Source organism: Panthera onca, chromosome A3 (genome assembly GCF_046562875.1).
Source record: "Panthera onca isolate mPanOnc1 chromosome A3, mPanOnc1 haplotype 2, whole genome shotgun sequence".
NCBI lineage: Eukaryota > Metazoa > Chordata > Mammalia > Carnivora > Felidae > Panthera > Panthera onca.
The window spans coordinates 7,115,437-7,133,645 of record NC_138341.1 but is presented as its reverse complement, the minus strand read 5'-3'; the positions used below and the strand labels follow the sequence as shown (position 1 = coordinate 7,133,645).

At 52.6% G+C, this 18,209-nt stretch overlaps 1 long non-coding RNA gene across 1 annotated transcript; it reads right to left on the bottom strand.

Moving 5' to 3' along the window:
- Nucleotides 1-11,417: 11,417 nt before the first annotated feature.
- LOC145715351 (uncharacterized) lies at nt 11,418-15,718 on the bottom strand. The gene is made up of 3 exons (XR_014137385.1): nt 15,320-15,718; nt 12,599-12,689; nt 11,418-11,886 (listed from the first exon to the last, which is right to left on the bottom strand). It is a non-coding gene; the product is annotated as an uncharacterized LOC145715351 (long non-coding RNA).
- Between the last annotated feature and the right edge of the window lie 2,491 nt (nt 15,719-18,209).

Here is an 18,209-nt window from a genome sequence, read left to right as displayed (position 1 = left end):
TCGTTTTCTACATAAGTTGCCTTTGCCCTGATTTAGGCTGAAGGACTCTGGAAGGAAGGGCCCTCGCAGTTCATCTGTGCACACGCGTGCACACACACACACACCCACCATAAAAAAGTCCCAGGAATCTCCTGGAAAAGAGCTCAAAGGAAGAGAGAATTTAAATCAGGTAGGAAATTACATTGTCCTTAAGCCTGATGCTGGGATTTATGTCTGAAATGGGGATTTTTGTCTGATTTGCAGAGTGAGAGGCTATATTTAAAGCTAAATAAGAATTGACAAGGGGCTTCATAAGAGTTTGAGACCCTACGACGTGAAGTAGCCCGACCCTGTGGCCCGTGCAGCAGTGAGTGCGGGGGATGGGAGTTAGGGGTGTCCCTGCAGACACTTTGACCCACCGGCAGCATCTGGTGAAGACAAGAATTCTTAAAAACAAGAATTTGCTGGGCCCTCGAATTATTTAGCCTGGTCCTGGTGGCAGGACGGGAGGTCTGCCCCATGGGTCACACAATGAATGCTCTGCCTTCTGGAATCCTTGGGCTGGGTGGGGACGGGGCGGGGCAGGGGGGAGTAGGCACGAGGATGGGTCCTTTGGGTAATTGGCTCAACTTCCGGGTCTATGAGTCCATAAACGCACCGAGGGATAGCTGCCGGGATTTATTTGGCACCCCCTAAGGGAAAGGCTCGTCAGTCCAGGAGCAGATGGCTCCCCCACGGCCTTGGATAGACAAATGGCCAGAGTGGCGGACGATTCCCCAGGCTGTCGCAGGCTGAGAGAAGTGTCACTTAAGAATGCCCAGCCCCCGGGGCCTCTGGGTGGCTCAGTTGGTTAAGCGTCCAACTCTTGACTTCAGCGCTCAGGACACGATCTCACGGTTTGTGAGTTCAAGCCCTGTGTAAGGCTCTGCACTGACAATGCAGAGCCTGCTTGGGATTCTCTCTCTCCCTCTCTCTCTGCCCCTTCCTCACTGGTGCTCCCTCTCTCTCTCAAAATAAATAAATGCTTTTAGAAGAAGAAGAAGAAGAAGAAGAAGAAGAAGAAGAAGAAGAAGAAGAAGGAGGCCCAGTCCCTCAACTTGTTTCTATGCTTCTAGTCAACGCGCCATTGTACAAGGGGTGCAAGGATACCTTGCACACCTCAGTGAGGCCAGGAAGACAGCAGACTTGGTCTCAAAGACCAAAATGCCAAAAACACTTTCAGGTTTATATAAGGAAAACGTGGGGGCAAAGGGGGGTGGGTACGTGCAGGCAGGCCGTATAGGTTACATGGATCATTGTCTTGGAATGCATCACAGTTGGGGGCCTACTGGCTCAGGAAAGTCCCTGTTGTTTGAGCGGCAGTTTTTGTTCCCATCAGGGAATGCTCTGCCCTCAGAGCCTTCGGCCTGAGACAAGAGCCAAGCTGGAAAGAAGAACCCAACTGGCAAGCCTGAGGTCAAAATGGAGGCGGCCACAGTCCTCTTTCATGCTTAGCAGCCATAGGACCCAGACCCCAAGATGGTCCCCATTGACTTTGCTCCTCATGTAACTGTCCTCTCCTTGAGAGTGGACCGGATTCAGTGAGTACAGCAGAAGGGATGATCTACCAGTTCTGAAGTTAGGTGTAACATTATAAAAGACACTGAAGCTTCCATTTTTGTAGCGCTCTGTCTCCGTTGTCTCTCTGTCTGTCTGTCTCTCAGGTTACTCATTCTGAGGGGGTCTATTGCCCTGGAGAGACCAGGTGGAGTCCGCAGGTGCCCAAGGGTAACCCGGAGACCCTCCACCAACAGCCAGTGAGGAACTGAGGACTCCAGCCAATAGCCATGCGAGTGAGCTCTCTTGGCAGTGACTCCTCCTCCAGCCCTTTCGAGGTTTTGAGGGTGCAGATCTGGCCTGTCGCCAGCTTGCCTGTCGCCTCGAGACCCTGAGCCAGGGCCATCCCGCTAAGCCTCTCCTGGACTCTTGACCCTCAGAAAACTGTGAGAAGTAAAGGAGATGATTCATTTTCAGAAATACCAAATAAAAGCTGTGCTGTCTAGTTAACAGTAAGTTTACAACCTATTGGAAATACCGATGAACCTTTGCCCCCGCAGTGGACTCCCAAACCTTTAGACACTTCACTTGCTGGTTCTTCCCCTCTGTGTTTCATGGCATTTGCAATGAGCATGTGCCAAAGAACAAAGGGAGGAGGGACTGAAAGTCTGGGCATCGCCTCAGGGAATGTACGTTTGTTCCAATCAGACCACTTTTTTTGCCTTACATGGGCAAAGGCGATGTCCGGGTAAGGCCGTAACCTCTGCAGCGCTCAGCCAATGAGGAACCAGGGGAGGGACTTACCTCTGCAGCGCTCAGCCAATGAGGTACCAGGGGAGGGACTTGCATGCTAGGAGATAAAGTGTCTGCTGTAACCGCCCCAAGTGTGCCTGTCCATCAGACACCTGCTCTTGCAAGAACATTGATTAAAGCCTTGATTCACCGTGCTCCGAGTCTCCGGGCGCCTCCTGTGATTGGGTCAATGGGCTTATGTCTAACAGAAACTGTGGGGGAGAAAACATATTTGTTGTTTTAAGTTCCTATGTTTTGGGGTACTTGGTGTAGGTCAGTAGAGAATATGCCAGTTTCTGATTTATCACTACCTGACCGCCAGGAGCCCAGAGCACCTAGGAGAGCCCAGGCACCATCCATGTCTGCACCCCAGCACGTCCAGGCACACGCAGACATCTACAAGGACTTCTGGAAAGTCACTGAGGATGGCTGTCCTTGAAGGATGCTGGGACCTCCAGGCGAAAACAATTTGCTGCAGTAACGGTAACTGTGATCACTTCCTTCCATGCTCTGGCCAGGGAAAATATGAATTCACATTGGCTAATGCACGTCTTAGTGTGCGTTCTCCCAAAGGCAAATATTATAAACTTTTAACATGATCCGGGTTTATCTAATATTTACGAAGCACCCACTAAGTACCATGCACCTAATCCTGATAAAAGCCCAGTGAGCTGGAATTATCAATCTCATTTTCAGATGAAACAAGGTGAGAGGTAAAGGAATTTGCCCAAAGTCTCAAAGCTAGTGACAGGCAGGAAAGCAAGTGAAACCCGGGGTCTGGTGAATCTAAGATCTACTCTTTCTACTGCACCCTCTGCTTCCCCCAGGTAGGAGGGCACAGAAAGAGGGTGGGGAGGTTGGAGGGGGCGGGGTTTCTGGATTCAGGTGGTTGTCTGTATCTCCATCTCGGATCCTTTCTTCTCCTGCTTCGAAGTAAAGACAGGAAACTCATAGGTGAGTAGAAGTTCGGGGTAGACACCAGCCAGTGGTTTTACTTGGTAGCTGGGTCCCTGGGGGGGGGGCCCCCCCGAGGGAGCAATCCCAAAGATCACAGCAGGGAGGAGGGTGGGACCGTCAGGTATGGTGAAAGGAGGCGGAGTCTGATGCAGGGTGACTTCAGGCTTTCCAACTGCAGAGCGACAGCCTGCAGGCTGCTTTGGAGGAGGGGGCTCCCAGCCTGCATGGCCTCCTGCCAGGGCGTCACCAAGGGCGTCACCCTCCAGTAGGACAGGCTCGCGACATTTTGAGTATGCTCTTGCACAACCTTTGGTAACACTTTTACAACAAAGCCCTGCGTGATGGTAGTTTTGCGTTTAGGATCCTTCAACTGAGACCATGGGCGAGGATGAAAAGTCATTATAAATTTAGCAATGCCTCTAAAAGGATACATTTTATTAAACACAATAGCTTCTACAGATGCGTTTAAAATAATCCTAAGTACAGAGCAAGGCTTGGAAAACAAGGCAGCCCCTCAGGAGGGCTGAGAGCGTGGTGACAAACACGTCACCCACGGCCAGGCGCCACCAGACCAGAAGTCAAGCATCTCAGTGCGGAAGTCCGGCAGGGGCCCTGAGCCGGTCCAGACCGGCTTCGGTTCCTCTCCCAGCGCTGGAGCATCTCTCCTTGAGGCAGCTCATCCCATAGAACATTTAAGGTTCCCATGCCGCCCCCATCTAACTCAGGCCCCTGTGGATACGCCCACTCAGCCTGCCCAGCTGGAAAGGAAGGCCACAGCCAGCAGGACTGGCCCCCCGCTGCCGTGCCCCTGATCCCTGAGTTATCTGGGCAGGTGGCCCTGCCGGCCTCTAGAGATGCTCGCTAGTGATTTCCCAGAGGTCCCTGTCAGGGCCAGGACCACTAACCTCTCCTGAGGTCCAGAGCTCAGAAGCAGGTGAACAAGGCCCACAGGTACAGGGGTGAACGGACTGAGCCTGGAGAGATTTAAGAAATGCTGGCAAAGCAGAATCCCTTCTTGAAAGTACTGCCCCCGCTAACCTTTGGCGTGATGCCAGAGAAACCACCAAGACATCGCTCGCGTTTGTGTATTCATTTTGCGGAGACCCCAGCTCAAACACAAATAAATGCCCATGGGCGAGTTAGAACCTCAAACACTCATTGGTTTGGGGGCGTCCTGGGGTGGACCACACGTGAATTGCTACTGTATTCCTGTGCCTGCCCCACAGGGGGGCTCCGTACGCTTTAACGACCGGATGAAGGGATGGATGGATAGATGGATGGATGACCAAGAGTGAAAAATACACAAGTAGAGGGAAGAGGAAAATCAAGGTCTGTGTCCTCGCCTGTTTCCAGGAAGGAAGCATGTTGCTTCTGACCCCCCACCACGTTTGTGCCTGGGCAGCGGGTTCCAGGACCTTCTCAATGGTGCCTGACCCCACAGCTGACCCCGGGGCTGCCTTGGCTTCCCGTACACCGCACCTCGGGAGCGGTCCCAGATGGCATCCGCGTGGCCTGCCAACGGCAAGTTCACGGCTCTGAGCACCGGGAAGGGAGAGGGAGTAGGTCACCCCCTCCCTGACCCTGGTGGGAGAACAGGCCACCGCTCTTGGGAGGAAGGGGCATCCGGCTCAATGAGGGGGCTGATTCCTTCTGGGGGCTCAGAAAGTCAAAGGTGCTGGCGTTCCTAATGACGGTAGAACAGACGCAGGAAGAGCCCAGGCCGTGCATCCCACCTCTCTGCAAAGGGATTCTGGATGGGGACCCAGGACCCTAGTGCCGAAGTACCTCTGATCAACACAAACGAGAGAAAACCCTGCCAGGAGGCGCTGCCTTCACTGATAGCAGGACCAAAGCCAGAGAGCTGCCTGGCCCCTGCCCTTCCCCTCCCCTCCCCCCACCCACCACCGCTCTTCCTGGGGGCCTTCCCTTGCCTTGCAGGGACAGGAGCCACTATGTGAGAATTTCTCCAGCCCATAAACCGTTGTCAGGGATGCAGTCACCCAAAAGGGACAGTGAGAGCCACCTGATAGGACCATGAATCTTTCCAACGCAATCAGCCTAAGGTGGGAAAAGAGAGGCTTTCATTTCCAGGCTTGCAGGAGGGTGTGCCCAGGGTACAGGACCTATCAGTCACCAGCGGCTGACCTTGGCCAAGCCACTGGGTTCTCCCCGAGTCTTAGTTTTCTTATTTATGGAGCGGTGACAGCCTCTATCCCGTAAGGTTACAAGGTGAGAACTAGAGATCGCGCGGGTGTGGCCGGCCCACACCCTTTCCTGCTGCCCCTCCCAGCCCACAAACCAGAAGCCAGTTTTGCTCAGGTTCCCAGGCAGGCTTATGCTTCAGGAGAAGCAGCCCCCACCCCCTTCCAGGCCCCCAGGGGTGGGTCTTGATTGGTCTCAGCCAGGTGAATGGGTGACCTCTTTCTTCTTAGTTTATGAGCAAGTGTATAACTTTATTCTGGCTAAGGGGACACAAGGAGAAGTCTCTGGGGGTGGGGGGCGTTTGGGGAAAGTTTCCCTCATCTCAAAAAGAACCATAAGGAAGGGACTTTTTCTTTTACTGGCCTTTGGGTGCTGTTGGGTGATGGTGTGATACTTGAGCTGCTGCAGCCATGTTGTAAACATAAGGGATAATACTGAACGCAAAAGCCAAGAGGCTAAGGACCGACAGAGCATAAAGATGAAAAGAAGCCTAATCCTCGGTGATGAAGTTGAGCTATTGAAGTAATTGCCCTTGGCGTGTCCCTACCTTGGGACACCTTGTTAAGTGAGAGAATCCTAATCTCTGGTTAAATGGGTATTTCCAACGCAGTCAAGAGCAAAGCCTCCGGATCTAGACCGGCAAACCCAGGCTCTGCCACTTAGGCCTTTTGGCATGTTCACCACACCTCTCTTGATCTCCTCATCTGTAAAATGGGCCTGGAGAGGACACCCATCGCCATTTTATGGAGATTATTGCTAGGATTAAAAGGGTTGGTGCGTGGAAAGTATTTCAAACAGTGTCTGAAACATTGTAAGTGCCATTGATTTATGCATTTTTTAATGTTTATTTATTTTGAGAGAGAGAGAAAGAGCCTGTGCACACGAGTGGGGGAGGGGCAGAGAGAGAGAGGGAGAGAGAGAATCCCAAGCAGGCTCCATACTGTCAGTGCAGAGCCCCATGCGGGGCTCGATCCCATGAACTGTGAGATCATGACCTGAGCCAAAATCAGGAGTCAGACGCTTAATCGACTGAGCCATCCAGGTGCCCCTCTAAGTGCCATTTAAGTGGTAGTTGTTATTAAGCTATTTTGAACCCTTTCTGGTTTTTGGTTTTGTTTTTTTTTTTTTAGCTGAAAGCCTCCTGATGTTGCTAGCAGGTGCTGCTTGGGCCATAGGTGTTCAACCAGCAGCAGCCGCGTCCGCTACTTATCAGACTGAGGGAGCGTGTGCACGCGTGCTTGTGTGTGGGGGTGGGAATGACATCAATTATCAAATGAGCTCCTCGAGTGGAGAGTGGCCGGGCACTGCTCTGCACCCGCAGAACAGGGCTTCATGGGGAGGCAGAGGTCTCTCCAGGAAGGGGACTGCTCCGAGCGATTCCTTCCCCTCGACTTCCGGAACCAACAAGCGTTCTGTAGACAGCAGAGCCCAGCGAGGCCCCTTGAGGGCCTCCGCATGGCCAGTCTGAGGCCGACTTGCCCCTTCAACCTCAAGGCCAAGTGTTCGGTCCCCTTGGATCCCCACAGCCGTCCCGTGAGGTCTAAGCATCCTGCCTGTATCTGTACGAACACCAGATCTGGGATGAAAACCATGCTATTCTCCCTAGCCCCAGGCTGGACACCCACAGTCGTGTCCCTTTCCCCCTAGAGTTCCTGGACAATTTCACACTCGCTGGCCATGTGCAGGAGGCCTCATGGTATCCTTCCTGAAAACAGACTCCCCTCTTTCTCAGCCAGATGAGCTTGGGCGAGTATTCACTGCTAAGCCTCCTCGTCGGTGAAGTGAAATAGCATTGCCTCCTTAGATGGGATTTGTGTTTGCTTCGGCCAGCCAGACGTCCGATTCACGCGACCTGAGAGGCCTGAAAAGACTAAAGCCAAAAGCTGACTACAAGGGGTAGAATTCTGGCCCTAAACCCAACTGAGCTCTGGGGCTTAGAGCTAGAAATTTTCAGCAGAGACTTGTTCTTTTTACCCTGGACCCAGAGTCCAGGCATAGACAGGCAGGAATCCTTTTTTTTTTTTTTTTTTTAATGTTTATTTATTTTTTGAGAAAGAGAGAGAGAGACGGTGTGAGCAGGGGAGGGGCAGAGAGAGAGGGAGACACAGAATCCGAAGCAGGCTCCAGGCTCCGAGCTGTCAGCACAGAGCCCGATGCGGGGCTCGAACTCACGGACCGCGAGATCATGACCTGAGCTGAAGTGGGACGCTTAGCTGACTGAGCCCCCCAGGCGCCCCTAGACAGGCAGGAATCCTAAACTTCTTGCTTGGGGAGGGGGGGATCATCTGGCTTTACGCTGGGATGGGCCTCTCCTTTGACCTTTCACCTTGAGTGGGTCTTGGGATTTGTTACCAGTACCCACCTATAGGCCCAGTTACAGCCAACACTCTAGACCCGCAGGGGTGGGCCCAGGCAAACTCAGCCTCAGTACCCCTTTCTCTCTGGATTTGTGTTTTCTGGACTTTTCAGCCTCCAACGATTTTCCTACTTTTCTGCCGGGTTAGCCCTGCAATTTTATCCAGCATTTGTATATGTTCTACACATTCAACTCTGTTTACCTTTAGAAACAAATGTTTTTTATAGTCGGAGGGTCTGAGTCAAAGACACTGCTCCTAAGACTCACAGGCAAGAAAATATGAACAGGGGCTGAGGGGTAATCGCGAGAGCTTCTTCTGAACGTGTATCCGGGAGGCTGTTCTGAAACAAACCATGTTGCAACCAGGGCCCTGGGGACCTCTGAGCAGCAGGAGGGGCACTTCTGCCTGGAGCTTTAGGGACACTCACATAAGGAAGACACCTAGATCCCAGTACCCAACGGAAGGTTTGGAACCCAGTTCCAAACAAGAAAGGGGTCAGAACAGTTGCCAGCTCAGGCAGAGCGGAAGCCGATCTCGGAACCCAGGGCCCTAAGCTGCGCCTTGAAGAGGCAGGGGGTTGAGTTAAGGAGCTGCTGGGAGCGACGTGTCTGCAATAGCAGAGAATAGTCCTGTGCACACATCAGGAACAGGCGCTGTTGGCTAAGACTGATTCCCTGGGCAGGGAGGTGACACCAAAGGGCCAGCCTTGTTTATGACTTTTTTTCTTCAAAGTTTTGTTTACATTCTGGTTGGTTCACGTAGAGTGTGATACTGTTTTCAGGAGTAGAATTTTTTAAAATTATTTTTTAAGTTTATTTATTTATTTTGAGAGAGAGAGGGAGAACAAGCAGGGGAGGGACACAGAGAAGGAGAGACAGAATTCCAAGCAGGCTCCGCGCCATCAGCACACGGCCCGATGTGGGGCTTGAACTCATGAACCGTGAGATCACAACCTGAGCCGAGATCAAGAGTCGGATGCTTAACCGACTGTGCCATCCGGGCGCCCCTTCAGGAGTCGAATTTAGTGATCGATTCGTCGTTTACATGGAACCCCCGGTGCCCAACACGACAAGTGCCCTCCCTCATCCCCATCACCCATTTGGCCCGTCCCCCACCCACCAGCCTGTTTACAGGGGCGAGGTCAGCCAGGAGCAGAGACTGTCGCGCAAGCTGTGTCCATAAGCAGATCCGGGGCACTCCAGAACTGGGTTGGCCAGGGGGTGGTTAGTCAGTGCTGAGCTGGATCCAAAATAGAGAGTTGGGGTCCAGAGAAAAGAGCCTGGGTTTTGTGGGGCCCCGGGGCCCCCTGGAGAAATACCGACGCTGAGGTTCAAGAATGGATGCAGTGTGAACCAGAGGGGGTGCCGGAAGCCAAGGAGAAAGCCTACACCGTCTTGGGAGCCAGAATCAAAAGAAACCGAACAGTGCGAAACTCTCTTAGCGACAAGTCCCCTGCAGTGGTGTCACCGAGAGCCATGAAGCCTACAGTGGGAGTTGCTGTCTTGTCCTGGACTTGGAGGAGACTTCCTAGGGTCCCGGGGTGGAGGTGGGGAAGACAGTGTGCTAGAAACTTCTGTAGCAGCCCTGGCCGTTCCCCAGCCCTTCCGAATGACTGTGCCAGCCTTGGACTCTGAACTCACCAGCGTCCAGAGTTGCAGAGAGGTTTCTGGCACACTCCGGACCCTCCACGGAGTCCCAAAGGTTCCTCTCTTTTCAAGGCAAAAGAGGACGAACGTGACCCCATCCCTGCTCTCCCCCATAGATCAGCTGGTTTGGAACAGATAATAGTAAAGCTCTGACTAACCCTGAGAGGAGAAAATTAAATTTCCCTAAATCTTTCTTAATTTCTCCCGGAAAGACTCAAACCACGTGCAGAGAGCTGAGGAAATAGAACTTTGCTGGGAAGACCATCTTGACGGAAGGGAGCGCCCAGCAATGCCTCTTGTGGATCGGGAATCATCCAGCGACAACCAGAACATTCCAGAAAGGAAGGAATCTTAGGACCACGCTGTTTCCCTGGGTCATCTACTGCAATATCTTTGCCTGCCATTTGGGAAAAGGGCGGCCCAGAGAAGGAAAGTCCAACCCGAGTCACTTGGAGGGGTGTGGCCCCACCCTCTCCTCTTACCATCAAGGAAACTGAGGCCCAGCAAGCTTAAAAGATTGACCTCAGGCCACTCACCAGCCAGCACGAGTGTGGCCCAGGCTCCAGATCTGATTCCCTTTCTTCTCTTTTATGTCCCGCCCCCAAACTACCAACCTTCCCGTACCCTTGAGAAACCAGCCCACAGATGCCTGTGTCGCCTTCTCCATCGTATCCAGACAGTACCCCAGACTGTCACAACCCAGACAGACAACCCCCTCGGTTCCCGGAGTGAACTTTTCCATGTTTTCAAAACTCTGCATTGATGCAGTGGTTTCACAACATCAGAATTATATGTTTTCAAGAGCAGCTCTTGTAAAACATGCAATTTTGAGAAAAACATCGGCCGTGAGCTTTAACAATTATTCCCTCTCCAATTAGGAAAGTGGAGTTTGGCTCCAGAGCGAGTCGAGATTTTTAAACCTTCATGACAAATCTGCATAAACACTCTCATTTAAAATGAAAAAGAGGGGCGCCTGGGTGGCTCAGGCGGTTGAGTGCCCGACTCTTGATTTCGACTCAGGTCATGATCCCAGGGTCACGGGATGAAACCCCGCATCGGGCTTTATGCTGGGCGTGGAACCTGTTGGAGATTCTCTCTCCCTCCCTCTGCCCCTCTGCCCTGCTCATACTCTCTCTCTCTCTCTCTAAAAATAAAAAGGAAATAAATACATTTAAAAAAAAATAAAATGAAAAAGAAATCCCAGGCTTCAGATGACAGGCTGTGCTTTAACACAAGCCTCACTGAGTTTCAGCTCTAATTTAACTGTTTCCCTTTTGAAACACAGATTTCTAAGATCCTTCCGGCTATACCAGCTTCTTGCAGAGATAAGGAGGCAGATTCTGGGAGCCAAAGTTGGCTCTTGACCAGCCGCAAATCACAGACTGGGTCTTAGACTGCACCAGCCCTGCTGTGGGCACCTGAAACCAACTGGGTCAGTGGATTCCGGGCCGGGAAGAACGAGGCCCACAGAAGACTTACCTAGAGCCGCCCAGGGTAAGATGGGGACACGGTGACCAATGACGAAATGGCCAATGGTTTGAGCTTATCCAGGAATGAGCTGAACAGAGTTGTAGAAAGGCAGGAGACAGAGCATGCTCTTTGTATTCCTGAATTCCACTCCAGATGTATCTGAGCCTGATGTATTCCCTGCCAGGCTTGGCACCACTTTGATGTGGACCAGATATAGGGCTCTATTCAAAGGGTCTGGGTGGGGGGGCGCCTGGGTGGCTCAGTCGGTTGGGCGTCCGACTTCAGCTCAGGTCACGATCTCACAGTCCATGAGTTCAAGCCCCACATCGGGCTCTGGGCTGATGGCTCAGAGCCTGGAGCCTGCTTCCGATTCTGTGTCTCCTTCTCTCTCTGCCACTCCCCCGTTCATGCTCTGTTTCTCTCTGTCTCAAAAATAAATAAAAAACGTTTAAAAAAAATTAAAAAAAAAAAACAAAGGGTCTGGGGGCTGGGGGTGGGGTGTGGCCATATATCAGATTAGAAAGAGCACTGAATGGATCTGAAGAGCCAGCGGGAGATCCACTCTGGTCTTAATACCTGTGTCGTGATGGCCCAGGTATTTCCAATCTCTGAGGTTCACTCCCATCTCTTGGGCTGGAGCAGTGGTTCTCAACCATTCATGCATTTTAGAGTCACTTAGGGAGTTTTAAAAGAATATCAGTGCCCAGGCTTTACCCCCAGAAATTCTGATTTATCTGGTCCAGGATGGCGCCCACACATGGGTACCCATGGGTGATTCCAAAGGACAGTCAAGATAGAGAACTCCATGACTGAATGCCCTCCAAGGGCTACGCCTTCCAGGAGCAGGTGAGCCAGCCCACCTGGGAGTCAGGAGGCTTCAGTTCCACTGTCTTGCTGTGTGGTCTTGGGAAAATCACCCTCCTTCTCTGGGCATCAGCTTGTCCCATCTGCAAAGTGGAAAAGGGGGAAGGCTGGGTGCCGATTTCAACTTACGTGAGTCTATGAGACCCAGTCACCCACTACTAAGCAGATCCAACAAGAGATCTGAGCTCATGAAATCCCAGCTCAGTTTTCCTGGAAACCTAGGCCTGAGAGGCTTGGTGGACCACATATTCTGTGGCTTCCAGAACAGGCTTGAGTAAGAATTCCAGTTGTTCTTCCCCGTGAGTTCTAGAGGACTTAGTCTGGGTCTCCCACGCTGGGGTCTTGCACAAAAAATAATTTAAGCAGATTTCCCTGACTTTGCTGCATTTCTTGAAGAGGAAACCGGGCATTAAGGATCTCTCCATACACAGAGGAGACCAATAACAGAAGGCAAACCCTGCTGAGGACCCACTGTGGGCCCTTAGAGAGCTCACCTGCCCCCTCCATGCCTCAGTTTCCCCCGTGGTACCACAAAGAGACATCTCTAGCTACCTCGAGGGCGGTGAAAGCCTGGAGGGAAGTAACAGCGGTAAAATACTGAGCACATGGTAAGCACTCGATTAATCTTAGCCTTTGTGGTTTGGGGAAGACTTCCATCTTTCTTGTAGCAGGCACTGTCCTACACGTGTCCAGGCGTGAACTCAGCTAATCCTCAAAAAGTCCCATGAGGGGAGTGAGGTCACGATCCCCATTTTGTAGATAAGGAAACAAGCACAGAGACGGTTAGCAGCTTACCCAAGATCACACAGCAGGTAAGAGAAGGAGCTGGGATTCAAGCTTCAGAGCCGGGTTCAGAGCCTGGCCCTTGGCTTAGCCGTACGCCTTCCTGGACGGATGAGAAAGTACACTCGGCTCTGGAGGGAGCGGAGAGGAAAGGCCAGGAGGCAGGGCTGGGCCCTTCTCCTCGCAGGGCCTGGGCCCTCCGTGGGACCCTGGGCAAGATTCAGAACGAGGCGCTGGAGTGACTCAAAGGTAAATCATGAATGCCGCTGCTATAACATTCTTGGAGCGTCTTTCGGTGCACAGATGAACGCGTGAACACACACCCATCGAGCTTGCGTCCAGAAGGGGAACGGCTGGGCCTAGGCTCTGCAGATTCAGCCGTCGAGGTTGCCGGGAAAGCCTCCCCGCGGAGATAGCATGTGAGCCAATGAGGGGAGAGAGCAGCCCTGAGCTTTCTGTAGAAGATGGGTTCAGGGAGGCGAGGCCATCGCAAGACAGAGGCTTGCGAGACTCTGTGCCCGGGGAACGGGAGGGCCGCCAGCGCCTGGGAGGGAAGGGAGGCAGGGGGCGAGGGTGGAGGGGCCAAGGGGACTTCTGGGGAGGAAACTGCACGGATTACATCAGCAGCGTGGCTCTGGGTGGTTAGGTTCAGTTGCCTCGGAGATACCCAAGCGTGGCCGTTAAGGACACCGTGGAAATGAGCCTGGAGTCCAGGGAAGGGGCCGGGCTGGGCTCTCAAGTGCAGATTCAAGAAAGGACAGCACGTGTCCGTGCTGCTGGGAACAACCCACTAGAGGGACGGTTGATGCAGGAGAGAGGGGACAGGATGTGCGCACCTTGCCTGAGAAGGAGAGCGGCCGGTTCACGGAATGAGACTGACATCAGCATTTCAGGATTTCAGCCCTGAGTTAGCAGACATTGCCTGGGACACGCTGGTACTAAAAAACCTCTATGTTGTTTATCTGAAACTCAAATTTCACCAGACAGCCTACATTTATTATTAATAAGAAATGCTCCTGCTCACACAACCAGGAGGTAGAAAAGCCATCTTTTCACCCGGGGCTTAAAGCCCTTGCTTAAAAATACCATCATGGGCACACGCAGGCATCGGAAAAGCCACCGGCTTAGAAGGCAGGACCGGAACTCTGGTCCACCACGAGCGAGCTGCGACCAGGGGCCGGTCATCTACCTCCCCAAGCCTCAAGGTGTTAGACCCACAGAATGCAATAAGCCCATCTTCTGTATCATTGATTTAAAAAATGGGGGCGCCTGGGTGGCTCAGTCAGTTAAGTGTCCCATTTTGGTTTCGGCTCAGGTCATGATCTCGAGGTTTCATGAGCTCAAGCCCCACGTCTGGCTCTGTGCTGACAGCGTGGAACCTGCTTGGGATTCTCTCTTTCTCCTCTCTCTCTCTCTCTGCTCCTCCCCCATTCACACTGCCTTTGTTTCTCTCAAGAAAAATAATAATAATAATAGAAATCTCATGGCAGTGCGACCGTGTAAAAGACACAACACTTGGGAGCCCACGGAGGGTTTGGTGAGGAAGTCTCTTGTCTTTCAGAAGAGGCTCCTATTCTCCAAAAATATCAAGAACAAAACCTTCTCGAGGGAATTTTCCCTCTCCCAAATCCGCAGGGCTCAGCGAGGTCTCTGCTAACTACGCGGGTACAGGCCTCACCCCTTCTTCTCTGGCTACAGTTGGATTCCCAAGTCAAGAAACCGCTCATGTACGGGAGGCTGAGATGAGCCCTGAGGTCCAGGGCCAGAGAAGAGTCAGATGCCATGTGTCTCCCCTCTGTCCCCCCTCTGGGCTGGGAGCATGCTGTCCACAGAAGTCCTTCAAGCCCTGCTTTGCCCACTGTGGCTGAGGCTCCAGTGAACCTGGGGGGTGGAATGAATCCCTTGGAATTCTGCTTGGCAAAATCACCCGTGGAGTTTTCCTCCATTGGAATAAACCAAAGTTCCTTGGGTGCCATTCAAGGCTTCCACAAGGTAGAAAACACGGCCCCCGTTTGGAACTGGAGAAACTGGGGCACCTGGGCGGCTCGGTTGGTGAGGCATCCAACTTCGGCTCAGGTCATGAGCTCATGGTTCATGAGTTCAAGCCCCATGTCGGGCTCTCCACTGTCAGCACGGGGCCCACCTCCAATCTTGTCCCTGTCTCTGTCTGCCCCTCCCCTGCTCACGTGCTCTCTCTCTCAAAAATAAATAAACATTAAAAAAAAGAAGAAGAAACTGGAGAAAGTAGGACTCAGTGAGACAAGTGGGTTTGTCCTCTGGTGGCCTCCCAGCTGGTGATGCCCACAGGCAGGGCAAGCCAAAAATTCTCACCCAGAGCTCAGCCCCACGGAGGACCTAGGGCCCCACAAGGTCACACGTACCAGACTATACAGCTCCTGAGGCCTCGGGGGTAGCTCTGAATTGTGGGAGGGTAGGCTGTTTCAGGACATGCCGAGCTCTTACAATGGGACCATGTCCGATGGGTTCTGATGAGCCTGGTTTAAATGGGGTGCCAGAGAAGTGCCAAAGGCCCCTCATTCACATTTACTCCATGCCTGGCAGAGAAGCATCTAGAAGCTCCATTCTCTAGGGAACCAGAGAGAATGTCCCATTCCCAAATGTCCCATTCCCAACGTTGCTCCCCACCAGCCAGTCAGGAGCACACGGTAAGTGCACACAGCAAAGGCTTTGGGAGTAAGGGAGCCTGAGCCTGAGTGCACAGCCCAGCCTCACCTTTGAGATCAGCTGACCTCTCCACTGCTTCCGTGAGGATCAAAGCAGACACCAGAGCCGGGAGTGGGGCGGGGGGAGGCCACTCCACCAATGAGAGCATTCGCGAACTTCTTCTTCTTATATATATTTCACATGTTCATGCAGGTGAAGTACAAGAATAAAGATATGGAAGAACCCCATAATGGGGCGCCTGGGTGGCTTGGTCGGTTAAGCGGCCGACTTCGGCTCAGGTCATGATCTTGCGGTCCGTGAGTTCAAGCCCCGCGTCGGGCTCTGTGCTGACAGCTCAGAGCCTGGAGCCTATTTCGGATTCTGTGTCTCCCTCTCTCTCTGCTCCTCCCCTGTTCATGCTCTGTCTCTCTCTCTCTGTCTCAAAAATAAATAAACGTTAAAAAAAAAAAAAAAAAAACCATCCATAACCTCACCACCTACCGAAGAACCATGTAACATGTTTGCACACACCCCCGCTGGAATGAGGGGGGCTGTCCTCAGGTCACCAGATCAGATTAAATAGATTTTATTTTATTTTATACATGTTCATTTATTTTTGAGAAAGAGACAGAGAGCACAAGTGGGGGAGGGGCAGAGAAGGTGGGAGAGAGAATCCCAAGCAGGCTCCGAGCTGTCAGCGTAGAGCCCAACACGGGGCTCGTGAGATCATGACCTGAGCCGAAACCAAGAGTCAGATACTTCACCGAATGAGCCACCCAGGCGCCCCTAAATAAATATTCTAAATGGCAAATGTGAAATGAGACAAAACTCATTCTACCATGCAGGCTGGTTATTAGATTTAATCATATGGTGATATTTGTCTTACCTGTAAGCTTTTCCCCAATTAGTTCTTCTTTTTAGATCATAAATTTACTGGTTGCACACTTTATGTTCCCTGGTCTTTCACTTAATTTGCAACACTCAGATAAAAATACAAAACAAAATCTGTGTTTGAAGGAAGTCCCAATGACTTATGAAAGCTTTTCATACATATTCTTTCTTTCTTTCTTTTTTAATGTTTATTTTTGAGAGAGAGAAAGGGCATGTGCAAGTGGGGAGGGGACACAGAGAGAGGAGACGGGGATCCGAAGCGGGCTCTGCCCTGACAGCAGAGAGCCCGATATGGGGCTCGAACTCATGAACCGTGAGCTCATGACCTGAGCCAAGACCGAGAGTCAGGCGCCTAACCGACTGCTAGCGACCTGGAAGGAGACAATTTATCCCCATTTTATGTGAGTACCGAGGCTCCAGGTAGGGAATGTATGACACAAGGGTCACAAAGGGGTGGAAACCACACGCAGACCCAGATATTCTGACTCCCGCGTCGAGACTATTCTCCAGAAGCCCACAGAGGCTCATGGCCCGTGTGCAGAGCAGGAAGTCAGAAAGTCTGCGTTGATAACCCGGGTGACTGCAGTTCTTCAGCTCTGGGGTCTCAGTTTCCCCAGCTGTGTTATCGCTGCAGCATTAGCTAAACTAAAAGACCCACATGGGAATAAGGGACCAATGACACGTGTCCCTGCATCAGGCTCGGTGTGGTCACGACAGACGTTGTCATCGGCAGGGAGGGGAATTGCCTGCTCTTGAGCTGCGTGGCCACATCCCCGGCACTCCACTTCCCAGAGGCCCTCCGTCGATACTCACCCCCACGGCCCCCCTGGTTTTAGCCTGTCCTCCTGGTCACTCGAGCAGGGCTGGCAGGCCAAACGAGACTGAGCCCTAACTCTGGGCACACCCAGCACAAGAGGGAGGCAGAGCTGACCCCCAGAATGCTCACATGGGGCTGGCATCCGCGAAGAATCCTCTCTCTTCCCACAGTGCTCGGGACGGGGGGGGGGGGGTGGGGGGGCGGGGGGGGTGGGGGGGGCGGGGGCTGCCGAGGGGGTGGTGATGCCCAGCCCAAACCACCCAACCCTTTCCCTGGACCTTCAAGGTCATGGGCGGAAGAGGCTCACGGCACCAGCTGGAGGGCTTCCCCTGTGGGTCGGAAAAGCGTCTCCTCTGCTTTGGAGCTGAATTTGTCCTGCGATCTTGTCGTCTTATTGTTGCACAAGTCACACCGGGCACTTTTCTGCCCCCGTCTGGGCTCTCGCCTGCCTCTCAGACCACAGCAGACAGTGCTCCACCCATTCACTGTGGCTCTTGACCAGCTCCCTGCTCCTCTGCTCCTTTCTTCCTCTCCTTCCCTCCATGCTGGGAAGCCTGTCGCAATGATGTGGCTTTAGAGGCCCTTTAAAATCCAGAGTTTTGCCACCGAAGCTGAGATTCACGTCTGTATTGGCTGGGAGATTGGATTCGGGGATCCACTGATACCGTTCCAAGTGGAACAGAGCTCAGAGTAAGAGTGATTTAAATAAGAAGCAAGTCCACCACCCCCCCGCCTCCCCCTGCCACGTGGAAGTCCCCGCAGGCGTGATGCTCTGCTCTGCAAAGCCATCGGGGGTCCACGCTCTTCTGTCACCTGCTTCACAGGGTCCGTGGCAGACATCCCTTTAATAAGGACACAAAGCAGACATCCCTCAGACCACTGCATGCAGATCCTAGCCTGAGGCTACAAGAGAGGCTGGGAAATGCAGCCCATTCTGGAAGCCAGCTCGTCAGTGTGGAAGGATAGAAGGGATATTGGGGTTCACCGTTTTTTTTAGCTGTGTGCGTTCCTTCTGGTCCTCCACAAAGCAGACACCATGCACGATTAGCCATGCTAGAGATGTCTCATGGCAATGCCGGTGAAGAATGGAGGGGGAGGCTGGGAGAGCTGTCAGACTGCGAGGCAGGTCTGAGTGGGGAGGAGACAGAGAGGGGAGGGAGGTCCTGGTGGGAGAATAGAAACATCTCCAGTGCACCGGGGGTCCTGACAGAGTCCAGTCAGGGATTCTGAGCCAAAGGGCGCAGCAGAGAC